The following is a 15,283-nucleotide window of genomic DNA, read 5'->3' on the forward strand; positions in this document are numbered from 1 at the left end:
ACAGATGTCAGGGATGATGGTTGTCCCTGCTTCTTACTGCAGAGGGTTTCTATCTTTGGTGTGATGGGGGACCAGATGTCTCGCTTCTATAGGGACAGTCCCAATTTTGGGGTTCTTTTTCTTCGATAGGCTCCTATTACCCCCACTCCCTGTCCCAATTTTTCACATTTGCGGTCTGGTCACCCTAGTGACAAGCGAACTTGCCAATCATTCTCCACTTCCAGGCGGGACCCTGAACTTGGTCTTCATCGCTGTCACGGCAGAGAATGATGCTTCACACATCCGTGTCCTCGGGAGAGGTAGTGACACGTTCCTTGCTTCTGTAGCTAAACCTGGGGACGCCAGAGCAACAGTCGGCCCAAACTGGCCAGCTGTCTGTTCCTGAAACTTAATTTTCAGTGTGTGGGCACAAGCTATTTTGGGGACTCCCTGTGCAGTCTCTAAGGACCCCCTTGGGTCCGTGGCCCCCAGTTTGAGAACGCCCATCTAGTGCCCTCATCTCTGGGGTCTGTTCAGTGCCGGATCTTGGTCGGGGTCCATGCAGCACGCGACATGAGGGGACCCTGATCCTGCATGGGATCTCCATGCTGCCCTGATTAAAAAAATGAAGAACGCTCATGATTTCAAGCATCCTCCTTGGGCTTCAGAGTTAAACTGTGGGGTTGAATCCCCCCTTCTTCCATGCAGCAGCTCCCAGTTCCCCTCCCTTGGTGCCTTCACTCCCACCCCCACTAACATGATCAGCTGGGGAATAGTGACAACTGCTATTGGTACATGTCATCATTAGACTCCAGAGTCAACATGGGTTGACACTATACACAGGAACACTCCTCACTTCCCCATGTCAGCTCCCAGTTGCCTCCACCACACATGGGCTCCACTCCCACCCCTGCTCCCATCCCTCTGCTGAGTCCATTAGGTTGTCGTTAGGCTTCAGAATCAACAGGAGTTAAATTATGGACATGAATCCTTGTTCAGTCTCTCCATGGCAACTCCCAATTACCCCACCCCGCGTTGGGGTCACCCCCATGCCTTTCTCCTGTCTCATCGACCAAAATGATCAGCAATTCCATTTACACTGATGTGCCAGGTGACATCATTAGTTTCAAGAGTGAACAATCCAATGGAGACAAATGCGGCCAGTTCTCTCTGCTCAGAGCTATTATGTCTGGCTGTCTGCAGACTCAGGCACCCGTCATATGGTTGGATGGTTTTCTTAGCAGCTCCCCCCACCCCGCACCCCACCTTCCAGTGAGGACGAGAGAATTAATTTGTGAAACAAAGGCTGTGGTGCTGCAGAATGTAATTATTCCACTCCAGCCTCAGAGACACATCAGCCAGGCTGGGGGTTGGCGAGCAGGGGAGTGCTATTATCCTTATGGCCCAGGGAGGATTCCAGGACTCCTGGGTTCACCTCCCAACACCATATGTGACCGTGGGCAAGTCACTGAATCGTGCTGTGCCTCAGTTTCCCCTCCACACGCTGGGCCTGTCTTGTCTGTTTAGACTGTGAGTTGTGAGGATGAGGGACTGGCTCCTACAGAGCTCAGAGCCCCCATTGTGTGTGCGCTGATCTCAGGGACCCTGGGGCAAATCCAGAGTGACCCCACTGACGCCAATGGACTCAGGGCTGGGTTCTGATCTCAGCGACCGTAACAAACGGTGTCTTTCTTGCCAGCAGCAACTGTGGAATTTGCCCCCCATGCTCCACGTGCAGTCCCCGAGTGGTGAGTCAGCAATCCTGCGCTTGCCCTTCTGGCTGCTTCTCCGCTGCCTGGCCTCGCGCTGCCCCGTCCCCTCCCTACATCATGGGATGGGACATGCTTTGTAGGGAGTCCGACGTGTGAATTGGAAACGTGTTGCCCTCCCTTCACCCGCTGGTCCTCTCTCATGCCGAGCTGGCTCGATACAGCAGCTCAAGTGGCAAGTGATTGGCTGGTTCGGTGGCTTTCCATGCCCTAAGCTGCACACAGACAGACAGACAGACACACAGACGCCGGCAGTTGGTACGGCTCATTTATGATGTATAATGAAAACCTGAACAGAGCTCTCTGCATTCAGATCTGCTCTAACCACCAGACCCCACTCCCCTCCGAGTGCCGGGGACAGAACCCAGGAGCCCTGGCTCCCCACCCACCCTGCTCTAACCACCAGACCCCACTCCCCTCCAAGGGCTGGGCACAGAACCCAGGAGTCCTGGCTCCCAGCCTGCTGCCTTAACTGCACAGTCCATCCTCCCGCTCTCAGATAACTCTTCCATTCAGCCCTGACGTCACCGCCCTCCCCTTTGCTTCCAACCCAGCTCCGAAAGGTCCAGCGTTAGGGCTCCCACGGCTTTGGGGGATGCTTCCCCAGCCCTCAGGCCTGATCTGCCGATGCCAACGCCAGATGAAACTGGTGCGAGCGGCCAGGCTGACCTCTGTGGCACAGGTCGGCCATCTTGCTGTCTGGTCACCCTACACCTGTGTAGCCCAGGGCAGATAATCCTCCCCACCACCCCGGGGTCCCCCTGCCCTGAGCCAGGGAACTGGGGTCTGGCTCAAGCAGCTGTTTCATCAGGATACCCAGGTTGGAGGGGGCCATGCAGAGAGGCGACCCCACCCTGCTGAAGCGGGGAGGGCTGAGCCCACGTGGAAGGGGGCTGGAGGTGGGAGGGGGGGAAGTGATGAGAGGGAGAGGCAGGACCAATCAGCCGCCCCAGCCTGTGCCCAGCTCCGGTTTCAGTTTCGTTTCAGAGAATCAGAGAATATCAGGGTGGGAAACGCAATCACAGACATGAAGGTCGCTATCTTAAAACAAAAAAACTTCAAATCCAGACTCCAGCGAGAAACTGCTGAATTGGAATTCATTTGCAAATTGGATACTATTAATTTAGGCTTAAATAGAGACTGGGAGTGGCTAAGTCATTATGCAAGGTAGCCTGTTTCCTCTTGTTTTTTCCTACCCCCCCCCCCCAGATGTTCTGGTTTAACTTGGATTTAAACCTGGAGAATGGTCAGTTTAGATGAGCTATTACCAGCAGGAGAGTGAGTTTGTGTGTGTATGGGGGTGGGGGGGATGTGAGAAAACCTTGATCTATGCAGGAAATAGCCCGACTTGATTATGTAAAGAGTTGTCACTTTGGATGGGCTAGCACCAGCAGGAGAGTGAATTTCTGTGGGGGGGTGGAGGGTGAGAAAACCTGGATTTGTGCTGGAAATGGCCCACCTGTTGATCACTTTAGATAAGCTATTACCAGCAGGACAGTGGGGTGGGAGGAGGTATTGTTTCATGATTTCTGTGTGTATATAAAGTCTGCTGCAGTTTCCACGGTAAACATCTGATGAAGTGAGCTGTAGCTCACGAAAGCTCATGCTCAAATAAATTGGTTAGTCTCTAAGGTGCCACAAGTACTCCTTTTCTTTTTGCGAATACAGACTAACACGGCTGTTCCTCTGAAACCTGTCAGGGTGGGAAGGTACCTCAGGAGGTCATCTAGTCCAACCCCCTGCTCAAAGCAGGACCAATCCCCAATTAAATCCTTGGATTTCCTTGGATCCCGGCTGTGTAAACGAGCCCGACACAAGCCGGCTGCAGGAGAGAAGGGCCATTTCTTCCCCTCAGCTGTGAGTTCCTTCCAGCAGTGCCCGCTGGGTTGTGGGGCCCTGGGGCTGGAGCGGGGCCAGAGAGAAGGTTGTGGGATAGGGGAGTGAGCGGGGGAGAAAACTCTGAAAAGCTAATGAGTGGGCTGTCTTAGGCATGTGAACCCCTGTAGAGTAAAAGATAATGGGTTAAAGTTTCTTGTCTAGCTATGTTTTAAGTAAACTAATCGGTTAAGGCAAAGATAAGAGAGAGCCTCATTTCAACTCTCTAATGAGTGTCACGGAGTGTGGGAGAGTCAGGGACCTGCACCCCCAACTTCCTGCGATTCACCGGGACTCTCAGCCAGCCAGTAAAACAGAAGGTTTATGAGACGACAGGAATACAGTCCAAAACAGAGCTTGTAGGTACAGAGAACAGGACCCCTCAGTCAGGGCCATCTTGTAGGGTGGGGAGCCCGGACCCAGGTTCTGGGCCTCCCCCCGTCTCCCCAGCCATCTCCAAACTGAAAACCCCCTCCAGCCCCTCCTATGGCCTTTGTCTCTCTCCCAGGCAAGGAGGTCACCTGATCTCTTTGTTCTCCAACACCTTCAGCTGGCACCTTGCAGGATGGGGGATGGGCCCAGGATGGGGCCCAGGCCATCAGTTGCCAGGAGACAGGGTGCCAGCCATTCTCTGTGCAGACGGCATCACACCTGCCCCCTAGGGCTCTGCAAAAATCACACCCCCTTATCCCACCACCTAGATACTTAAGAAATGCATAGGGTAAACTGAGGCACCCACACAATATTCAGAGAAAACAAGAACCTTCCCACTTCGTCACAGTGAGGGTCAGAAAACAAACTTGTTGGAACTTAACTCCTGGATACAGCTCAAGACCAAAAGTGCTAGAACTTTTTAACCCCTTCACAACCAGACTGTATAGAAGCCAGAGCCCTAGACCCCATGACCCTGACTGGCCACTGGGAGACATCTGTCTGTTTTACTGGTGAGCATAAGAGGCTTTGTGTGAGTGTTCTGCTGATTTGTTGCTAATTGTTAATAAATACTTGTACATGCTTAAAGATATTCACAGTGTGAAGGCTCTTCCACTGGGAAAAGGCCTCGCAGACCTGTAGATCTCCACCAGAAATGGGTGTTTGCCCTGAGCCCATGGAGGGGTAGGAACCTGAGCCCATGGAAGACTAGAGCCCCGAGCCCACGGAAAGGTAAAGTTGTTTACTCTGAGTCCACCAGAAATGGGTTTTTACCCTGAGCCCATGGAAGGGTGGAGTCCTGAGCCCATGGAAGGGTAAAGTTGGGTCCCTTACACCCCTAGTACTCACAAGGATGGGTAGAGGTGGGAGCTCTATATTATACCCTGAGTACCGAGGGAGGGTAAGGGTGGAGTTGTAAACTGTGCGGGTAACAGTTTTGGTGGGGAATGCGGGCACCCTAAGGTCCTTTGGACTGAATTACTTGAGTCTCACACAGTGAAGAATAACCGAATACCCGTGATCTTCTGCATGACCAAGGTTAGCGGCGGAATGACCACCCCAGACAACGAAAAAGGGTATTAGGAGGGGTGGGGGCTAGCTGAGGAGCCCACCCTCCTATGGCCCATGGGGCCAGGATGCCTTCCAAGGAATCTTGACTTTAGCTTGACTTTAGCAAAGCTTTTGACACGGTCTCCCACAGTATTCTTGTCAGCAAGTTAAGGAAGTATGGGCTGGATGAATGCACTATAAGGTGGGTAGAAAGTTGGCTAGATTGTCGGGCTCAACGGGTAGTGATCAATGGTTCCATGTCTAGTTGGCAGCCGGTGTCAAGTGGGGTGCCCCAGGGGTTGGTCCTGGGGCCGGTTTTGTTCAATATCTTCATAAATGATCTGGAGGATGGTGTGGATTGCACTCTCAGCAAATTTGCAGATGACACTAAACTGGGAGGAGTGGTAGATACGCTGGAGGGCAGGGATAGGATACAGAGGGACCTAGACAAATTGGAGGATTGGGCCAAAAGAAATCTGATGAGGTTCAATAAGGATAAGTGCAGGGTCCTGCACTTAGGACGGAAGAACCCAATGCACCGCTACAGACTAGGGACCGAATGGCTAGGCAGCAGTTCTGCGGAAAAGGACCTAGGGGTGACAGTGGACGAGAGGCTGGATATGAGTCAGCAGTGTGCCCTTGTTGCCAAGAAGGCCAATGGCATTTTGGCATGTATAAGTAGGGGCATAGCGAGCAGATCGAGGGACGTGATCGTCCCCCTCTATTCGACATTGGTGAGGCCTCATCTGGAGTACTGTGTCCAGGTTTGGGCCCCACACTACAAGAAGGATGTGGATAAATTGGAAAGAGTCCAGCGAAGGGCAACAAAAATGATTAGGGGTCTGGAACACATGAGTTATGAGGAGAGGCTGAGGGAACTGGGATTGTTTAGTCTGCAGAAGAGAAGAATGAGGGGGGATTTGATAGCTGCTTTCAACTACCTGAGAGGTGGTTCCAGAGAGGATGGTTCTAGACTATTCTCCGTGGTGGAAGAGGACAGGACAAGGAGTAATGGTCTCAAGTTGCCGTGGGGGAGGTCTAGGTTGGATATTAGGAAAAACTCTTTCACTAGGAGGGTGGTGAAACACTGGAATGCATTGCCTAGGGAGGTGGTGGAATCTCCTTCCTTAGAAGTTTTTAAGGTCAGGCTTGACAAAGCCCTGGCTGGGATGATTTAATTGGGGATGGGTCCTGCTTTTGAGCAGGGGGTTGGACTAGATGACCTCCTGAGGTCCCTTCCAACCCTGATATTCTATGATTCTATGATTCTATGAAAGGAGGCTCTTGAGTCCGCTTGCAAGGGGTTGGAAGGGTATTGTAAAGGCATGAAGCCAAAACCAGAGAAAAAGGCAGCATATGGACAGCTGCCAGTCATTTTTCAAGTTTGTTGTTACTCCAGGAAATGAAACTGGAGGATTGTCAATTGGAGCTAGGGGTGGTGAAAGATAATTTGGCATTAGAAGGCTTGGAGTCTGAAGCAGAGTTAACAGACCACCTTAAGAGACAGGAGCTGGGACTTGGTCACAAGGGAGTGGAGAAAAAAAGGGTTTCAAAGTGAAAAACGGAGGAGAGTGAGCAGGTTAACGTCTCGAATGAATGCATTAACACAAGGAGTTGCCCAGAAACAGATAACTGCAGCCGAGAATGGCAATCCTGTCATCCATTTGGCATACAAACCAAAGCAACAGACACAGGGGGAACAAATTCAGGGTTTGCAAGAACCAGTAAGAACCCTCACTTTCTTCCCAGACCCTGGATAAAAACGAGGGGTAAGTCTTCCCAGCTGTTTTAACCCAGGGAACCCCATTCTTCATTCAGAGCTAACTATATCCTCGTCTTCTCCTCCTCCTCAGTTTGCAAAACTTGCTGCTGTTCGCCTGTACTTTAAAATGACTTTGCAGGGTTAATTGGTTTGTAGCGGGGTGCACACCCGCTCGGGCCCTGTCAAGGTTTCGTCCCCACTCTGATCTCTAGGGTACAGATGTGGGGACCTGCATGAAAGCCCCCTGAAGCTTATTCTTACCAGCTTAGGTTAAAAACTTCCTCAAGGTACAAACTTTGCCTTGTCCTTGAACCTGCGGCCACCACCAGGCATGTTAACAAAGAACAGGGAAAGACCCCACCTGGAGACAGGAGTTGCAGGGGCAGCCACGGGTAGGCAGAGGCCGCTGGTCCAAACCCAACCTTGCCTGTGATGGGTGGCTCACACTGCAGTCTGCCCCAGGGCACGGGGGCTAGCTGGTGACGAGCAGGAGCCTACGACTGAGGCGAGGTGGGGATAGTGGGTGGGGGGTTCCCCTGGGAGGGGAGACCCAGAACTGTGGGGTACTGACAGGAGCCAGCACCCAGTGAAAGGGGCACCGGGGTCCTGGGAGGGACAGAGGAGCCAGCAGCAAGGCGAGACACTGGCCTGAAGAGGGCGCTCTGGAGGCTGGAACACTAATTCCCCGAGACGACCAGGAGGAGGTGCCGCCGGTGAGTCATTGTCCGGTTACACGGTTGCTTCCCACCCCTCTCACACTTTTTGTTTTTCTGAAGTTTTAAAGGAGGAGACCTATGTGAATACTTTGGATACCTATGTGAAAGGTTTATTTTGTTGTTGGTTTTTTTTGTTGGTTTGTTTTTTCGGACAAAGCACGACAGAGGTCTGCTGCTTTCCACTGAAATTTTAAAGCAAAAGATCCATGGATGACCATGGAGACGTATATTTTTCTGCCTTTTTGAACAATCCCAAGGGAAAGAAAGCACAGACTAAGGCAGCTGTAAACAAAAATAAAAAGACAGTGTACCTCTGAACAACGGCAAGGGTCCAAGAGAAGAAGCGATGTTAAAAACACTGGACCCGTAAGGTGGCTCTGAGTAATAACACTGTAACTTTAATAAGGGTACACAAAACCTCTGTAAGCACAAATAAACAGTTACGCTTTATGTAAATATAATATAACTCTATGTAATATAATGGTATAGCATACAACAAGTGGAAGTTAAACTATAGAACAGTGTTTCTCAAACTGGGATCCGCAGACTCCTGGAGGTCCACAAGGGTACTCCAGGGGATCTGCAAGCCCTGCTGATCAACTCCTCCCCCTCCCTCCCAGTGCCCCCAGCACGCTGGGGAACAGCTGTTCAGCGGCATGCAGGAGGCGCTGGAAGGGAGGAGGAGGAGCAGGGACGGGGCAAGCTCGGGGGAGGGGGTGGAAAGAGGAGGGGCAGGGGTGGGGCCTTGGGGGAAGGGGTGGAATGGGGCAGGGCATGGGGCTGAGCAGGGGGTTTGGGGCTCCGTGAAAATGTTTAAATCAAAATGGGGCGTCCTCGGGTTGCTAAAGTTTGAGACCCACTGCTATAGAAGGAATGTGCATTTCCTTATGAAATTTGGAGTGTTTACCACAGGCGGGATCCAGTGGTTTTCAGTTTGGGATTTGGCCAACGCTTTCTTTGCGATCCCTTTACATCGGGACAGCCATTATACATTTGCTTCTACCTTCCAGGGGAAGCAGGTGTCTTTTGCCAAGATCCCAAATGGGCTGGACCAACGTCCCTATTATTTGCCCTGCCCCTTTAGTTAAGAGGTGGGATGGAATGCCTCTAAGAGACAGCGTGATTCCTTATGTGAATGATACCCTGGTTTGCACGGATACCCGGGAAGAGAATTTGAAAGGACTGGATAGGATGTTACCCAGTTTCCTGGATCTTTTGTTTACAGCGCCTGAAAAAAAAAAAAAAAAGAAAAGAAAAAGCCCAGTTGTGCACCCAACAAGTGAATTAACTTGGAGTAATTTTGGAACAGGAGGGCATTCCCCTGATCAACAGACAGTGGAGCTGATTCTCAGACTTCCCGCTCCCACGGATGTCACGGCTCTTCGATATTTTCTGGAAATGGTTAATTTCTCCTGAGATTTCATGGAGGGATTTTCGCGATCCCTGCTGCCTGAATTGTGAAAGGAGGGAGCAGACTGGGACAGCCCTTTGTGCTGCAGATGGCAACCACAGAAAGGGGGAGGGAAGCTCTGCTGAGTCAGAGCTATGGAACCGGGCTCTGCCCTGTGGCTGCTGTCTCCAAAGCTTGAGGTGAAGTAGAGAGGGGATTCACCCTCTGTGAAAAGGAGGTTTTGGCTCTAGTTTGGGCTTTGCAGCATAGGCACCGACTCCGTGGGTGCTCTGGGACTGGAGCACCCATGGAGAAAACTTGGTGGGTGCTCTGCACCCACCGGCATCTCCCCGCCCCCCCCAGCTAACCTCCGCCTCTCCCGGCAAGGGTGCTGCTTTCCCCCCCTCCCTCCCAGCGCTTGCGCTGTAAAACAGCTGTTTCGCGTGGCGGGGAGGAGGGGGAACACAGCGTGATGGGGGAAGAGGCGGGGCCGGGGTGGGGATTTGGGGAAGGGTCCAAGAGGGGCAGGGAGGGGGTGGAGTTGGGACGGGGACCTTGGGCAAGGGGTTGGGATGGGGATGGGGCAGGGGCGGGGCCAGGGAAGGGTGGGGCTCGAGCACCCACTGGCGCCAGGCAAAGTTGGCACCTATGCTTTGCAGCACTGGGAATACTTGGTGGGATTGCCCCCTGTGTTACTGGAAACTGCCCGCTCCCCAGTGAAATAGGTATTCATTGGCAAGATCAGGGCTGATGAATTTGCTGAGTCCCAAGTAGATGCTCAAAGCACAGTTAAAGATGAAAGCGCCCCCTCCTGGGGAAAAAGGGGGAGGGGGAAGAGGGTCTTATGCCCAAATAGGTCTAAGTACAAGTAATACGTTGAGTTAAATGTTTAAATTATATTTAAATGTATGGATCCCGCTATATAGGGAGGGGAGAAGTTTTGTTTTGGTTTGTGTTTTAGAGTCTCAATTGTGTGGATGCTGGAAGACCTTGGAGACAAGGCAGCCCTGGGTGCTGCTTTGGCTGGCATTTGGATCGCGGGCCTACTCCTCTGATGGTGTGAATCCGCAACCTTTTGTGCCCGCTTCGTGGGGAAAACTTCCTGTGGACGGCAGAGGTGTGCAAAGTAAATAACGATGTTGACCCTGGTAATCAGCCCATGCCTCCTGTCAGTGTTTAACGTCACTGGGACAAAAGTGACCCCACCCATGACCCACCTCGAGATGCCACAACCAAGGGCCATCAGCTGGTGGAAGAAGAAGGAAAAAAACAACAACGACGATACAGGACTTTGGGACTGCAAATTGGTGAGAAACGCTAGTTTCAATTTCAGTTCTTTTCCCACCCTTTGTGTTCATTTATGGACTGACATCCCCAGCCGGACAGCATCGGGGGGAAGAGTCAAGTCACTTGAGGCTGAAATAATTCCTATTAACCCAAACCCTGGGGCAGGAAAGTCTAGGGGAGGCAGTACTACAGACAGCGACAGCAGAAGGGGAACGGGAGGTTCTTTTGCCGTGGACTTTGGAGGTCCCGGGTCCTCAAGGAATTTACAATAGGGATATTTTAGGAGTTTTTAATAGCATAAAAGAGGGGGTAAGCTTGCACCCTGCTGGTTTGTATTTGAAACCTGGTTTTCATCGGTGGTTTAAATGGTGACCACGCCAGTGGTTTTTGGAAATGTGGGAAAGCACAGGAAGATAAAAATACCATGCAAAGGAGACAAATACAAATTAGGGGACCGTCGCTAAGGGCTGGCCCGACCCAAGGAATGACTACCTGGAGGGAGGCCTCCTTTTAGGAAAATAGGATTCGGGAAGGAAATAAATTCTTAAGTAAAATAGGCTAGTAGGCTACGAAGACAGAATGTCCAAGGCGACTAATATAAGAGGGAGAACATTTAAGGAACTATTTACTATGAATCAAATGAAAAGAGACTTCTCCTCCCTCCCATTACACAATCAGCTGGCAGTATCTGGGATTCCCATCCTCCCCTGTTTCCTCTGAAGCATCAGGGATCAGCCACCCCTGGAGACAGGACACCGATGGGGTGGCCTGTGCCCCGAGCCGCTCCGGAGAATCCTTGTTCTGCTGGTGGGTCTGGCTCACGTGCTCAGGGTCACCAGATTGGGGCTGGGAAGGAATCTCCCCTGGGTCAGACGGGCAGGGACCTTGTGGGGGCTTGCTGCAGTGTGCGGGTGCAGATGGCCTGCACGGTTATCTGGGGGTGTCTCACCTACTCCATTGCCTGCCATTGCAGGGGCCAAGGGCTTTGGGGGAGCACCGTCCCTCCTGCTCTCACCCATGGCATGCCACAGTTTGGTCTCCTATGTGCTGAAATAGTCTAACCCAAGTGAGAGGGTGACCACCAGGGGCTGGGGGAGGGATTCTCTAGTCTGCGCTATGCAGGAGGGCAGACGAGCTGATCTAAGGGGCCCTTCTGGCCTTCGACTCTGTGCAGCTCATTCCTGCCTCAGTTACAAGGGGAGCCTGACCGCAGGGCTGAGGGGGGCCAGGAGCAAATTTTCCCCAGCCCTAATTTGGCTTCTTTACTGCTGCACCCTCAAGCATCTGTGTGGGGCAGAGCTGGGTGGGGCGGGGAGGGCAGCGGGTAGGGAGGGTTCTGTGTGACCACTGCCCCCAGTAGCTGCAATCGTGCGTGCGTGTGTGTGTGTCCATCCCCACTGCTGCCTAGTGACTCTGTGTACGTGTGTGTGTCCCATTTGCACACTGGTGATTCTGTGCGTGTCCCCCCTGCCACCTAGTCACTGTATATGTGTGTGTCCGTCCGTCCATCCCCACTGCCCCTTAAGTGACTGTGTGTCTCCCTGCTGCCCCCTAGTGGCTGGGATTTTGTGTGTCCTTGTCCCTCCATTGCCCCCTAGTGGCTGGGATAGAGAGTGTGTGTGTCATGCATCCGATGAAGTGAGCTGTAGCTTACGAAAGCTCATGCTCTAATAAATGTGTTCGTCTCTAAGGTGCCACAAGTCCTCCTTTACTTTTTATGGATACAGACTAACACGGCTGCTCCTCTGAAACCTGTAATACAAGGGTTACTCGAGCAGTGATAAATCAAACTCTATATAGTAATAGCGAAGAGGACAAAATGACTTTATGCCAAGAAGAAATGGTCTTGCGGTAAATGCACTGGTCGAGGCCTCAAGACTCCTGTGTTCTAGCCCTGGCTCTGAGAGGAAAGTGGGGTCTAGTAGGATCGGGGGTAGCACTGGGAATCAGGATCACCCTTCATTGGTAGCAGAGAGAAGCTTTCGAAGCAGAGTCTGTGTGAGCTCCAAAGCTTGGCTCTGTCACCAGCAGAAGTTGACCCAATAAAAGACATTCCCTCCCCCACCTTGTCTCTCTCCTATCCTGGGCCCAACCGGACTCCAATGACACTGCAAAGAGATGGAGATGGGACCACCACGGTGCTTTGACATCAACCGAATAAACCAGCCTCCGTGTTACACACGTTTCCTACAGAAGCCTGCAGATTTGGTAGTAACCAACTGAGATCTGCTTGGGTCTGTGTTAAATTTTCTTTGATAGCATCTCGCTTAACAGAGTGGAGAGAGACCTTTGGTTTTCTACTTAGGATAACTGGACAATCACACTGATGGTCCATTCCCGCCCTTGGCTAGCTGATACTTGTAAGTTGTTTTTGTTTAAAGTCTCCATTTTGTAATATTTTATTTAAATTGGAACTGTTGTCTTTTTTATCTTTGAAAGACAAAGGAGGGTTTTGGTTCAGGTTTGTTTTTCTTTAGGTCAGACTGGGCTGGCCTTTCAGATTTAAGCAAATACATTTAAAAGAAAAAGCAGGGGCTGTTTTTTTTTTAAAAACATAACTATGTGGGAGATGGCTTATGGGGTGAAGGGGTGGGAAACTATAGGGCTGGATCCTGATCTCAGTGACCCTGGTGTAAATCTGGAGTGACCCGATTTCAAGGCACTAGAAGCAGGCCATTGAATTCAATGATGGAGGGTTTTTAGTGAAAATTTACTATCCAAAATTGTTTTTGGAGGTGTGTGAACTGTCTGGGGGAGGGGACATGAGGCCTTTCCCCTCCAGTGGGTGTTGGCTCCAATCTGGCCCCAGGGCAGGGGGCTGGCTGGCTCAGGAGGGGAAGGGAATGGGACATTACCCTTTCCCTTGTAGAGGGCGCTGGCTCCTTGTAGTTAGAATCTCTCTTCCCCCCTGTCCTCCACATCCAAGACTTCCAGCATTTCCAGCCAATTGACAGGGGAGCTATCCTACCCCCAATGCTTTGCAGCCAGCCTACAGTGTGAGTAGTTTGGTCAACGTCCTGGGGCCCTGCATGTCAAAGCGATGACCACCTAGAACAAGGCCAGAGGAGATCCTTTGCTCCCATGTAGGGCTATTTGACCTGGTGCTGAGGATGTGGGGTATGTGTGTGTGAGGCTGGGAGCCAGGACTCCTGGGTTCTATCTCTGGCTCTTCCAAAGATACCTTGTGTGATCAGACAGGGCCCTGCATCTCTCTGGGCCTCAGTTTCCCCATGTATAAAATGGAGGTGATAGCACCTGGCCTGTTTAGACCGTGAGCTGGTTGGGGCAGGGACTGGTTTCCTGATGCACCTGTGCAGCACCAGGCATAACTGGCACCCTGATCACCTCTCCCCTCTGAGTCACCCCCTCCCCTCAGTCAATTACCCTTAGGCAGAGCCCATCCCAGTGCTGAAGACACGCACAGTCCTGGCCATCGGTGTGGGATCTTTTCACCCCATGGGGAGCCCGCCTGAGTTGACTCCAGGCTGCCCCCCTTTACAGAGTCCCAGCACCTCAAGGTGTGAGGCTGGGCATGTTGGGGGACGGAGATCCAGGACCCAGCTACCCTCTGGGTCTGCCTCGCCATCGGGGTTGTGCCCCTGTGACAACAGTATGGGGGAGCAGTCAGCTGGGGCTGGGATCTCAACTAGGGGACACCTGCTCCCGGGCATCTGTTGGCCAAGCCCAGCGTACCCCCAGGGGCCCCGTGCATCCCGCCACTCCCCCTCTCTGGGTGCCCCCTCCCATTCTCTAGTTCGGGGTTGTCAACCTTTTCCTTGCTGAGGCCCCCCCAACATGCGATAAAAACTCCATGGCCCTGGTTTTCTGCATATAAGAGCCGGGGCCGGCGTTAGGGGGTAGCAAGCAGGGCAACTGCCCCGGGCCCCACGCCACAGTGGGCAACGATAAGCTCAGTTTCTCAGGCTTCTGCTTCAGCCCCAGGTGACGGGACTCAGGATTTCAGCCTCCTGTGGCGGGGCTTCGTCTTTCTGCCCTGGGCCCCAGCGAGTCTGATGCTGGTCCTGTTTGGTGGCCCGCCCCGAAACCTGCTCACGGCCCCCCAGGGGTTCCCCGACCCCTGGTTGAGAACCACTGGTCTAGTTGAGGGACTCACTGCAACCACAAACCCCTCCCCCATGCCAGGGGCTCTGCATTTCCCCCATTTCTCCTCTCCACCCATGCCAGGACCTCTCTTTGCACCCCCATTCCACCCCCCCATACCAGGGGCTCAGGGTGCCCCCCATTCCTCCCCCCACCCCCGCATTCTATTTCTTTCTCTCTGGAAGATCAGTCATTCAGGTGTCAACATTTTCAGGGTATCTGGGGCAGGAGCAGAGCCCTGGCTTCAGGAAAATAACCACCCAAAACCAAATATCAATGGTGCAATCTCTCAACATGACAAAACTCTGTTTTTGGAGAGGGTTGTATCTCAAGATCGCCTTGGTCAAATGGCCTCACACTTGGACCATTAATCCCACCCCATTCCCCCATGAGGCACAGCAAATTTCAAAGCAAACCGAGTAAACGTGAGGATTTTAGAGCCCTTTGAAGAGGGGCCCTTCAAACAGAAAGTTGTTCTCCAACTTAACCATAGCAGAGCCGCACTGCACTGGAATATTTGGGGGACTGAGTGGCGCTGAGATGGGCGGTGGGGTGTTGTTATGCTGGAAGGGGTTAATTTCTGCCACCAACTGGTTCTTTGATCTACAGACAATTCTAGAGCTGGTTGAAGTTGATGGCTCTGCTGACCAGAAGCCAGGGACTCTGTATATCCCATTTCTCCCTTCCGGGTTTTCCATTTTTTCCTAAAACCAGTAGGATTCTCCCCCTCAATGCCTGGAACATTCCTGGAAATTTAGGAATTGATCGGATGGGGCGTTCAAAAGATATCACGTTACCTCCCAACATCCAGCCAGCCAGACCTGAAGGTAAGTTTAGAGTCTCACTGCATTCAGCCAAAAATGTTACCTCCTACCAGAGACAGATGACCTGGTCCGCCGTGCACCCAGAGCTGGATACACCG

Source organism: Lepidochelys kempii, chromosome 6 (assembly GCF_965140265.1).
Source record: "Lepidochelys kempii isolate rLepKem1 chromosome 6, rLepKem1.hap2, whole genome shotgun sequence".
NCBI classification, from domain to species: domain Eukaryota; kingdom Metazoa; phylum Chordata; order Testudines; family Cheloniidae; genus Lepidochelys; species Lepidochelys kempii.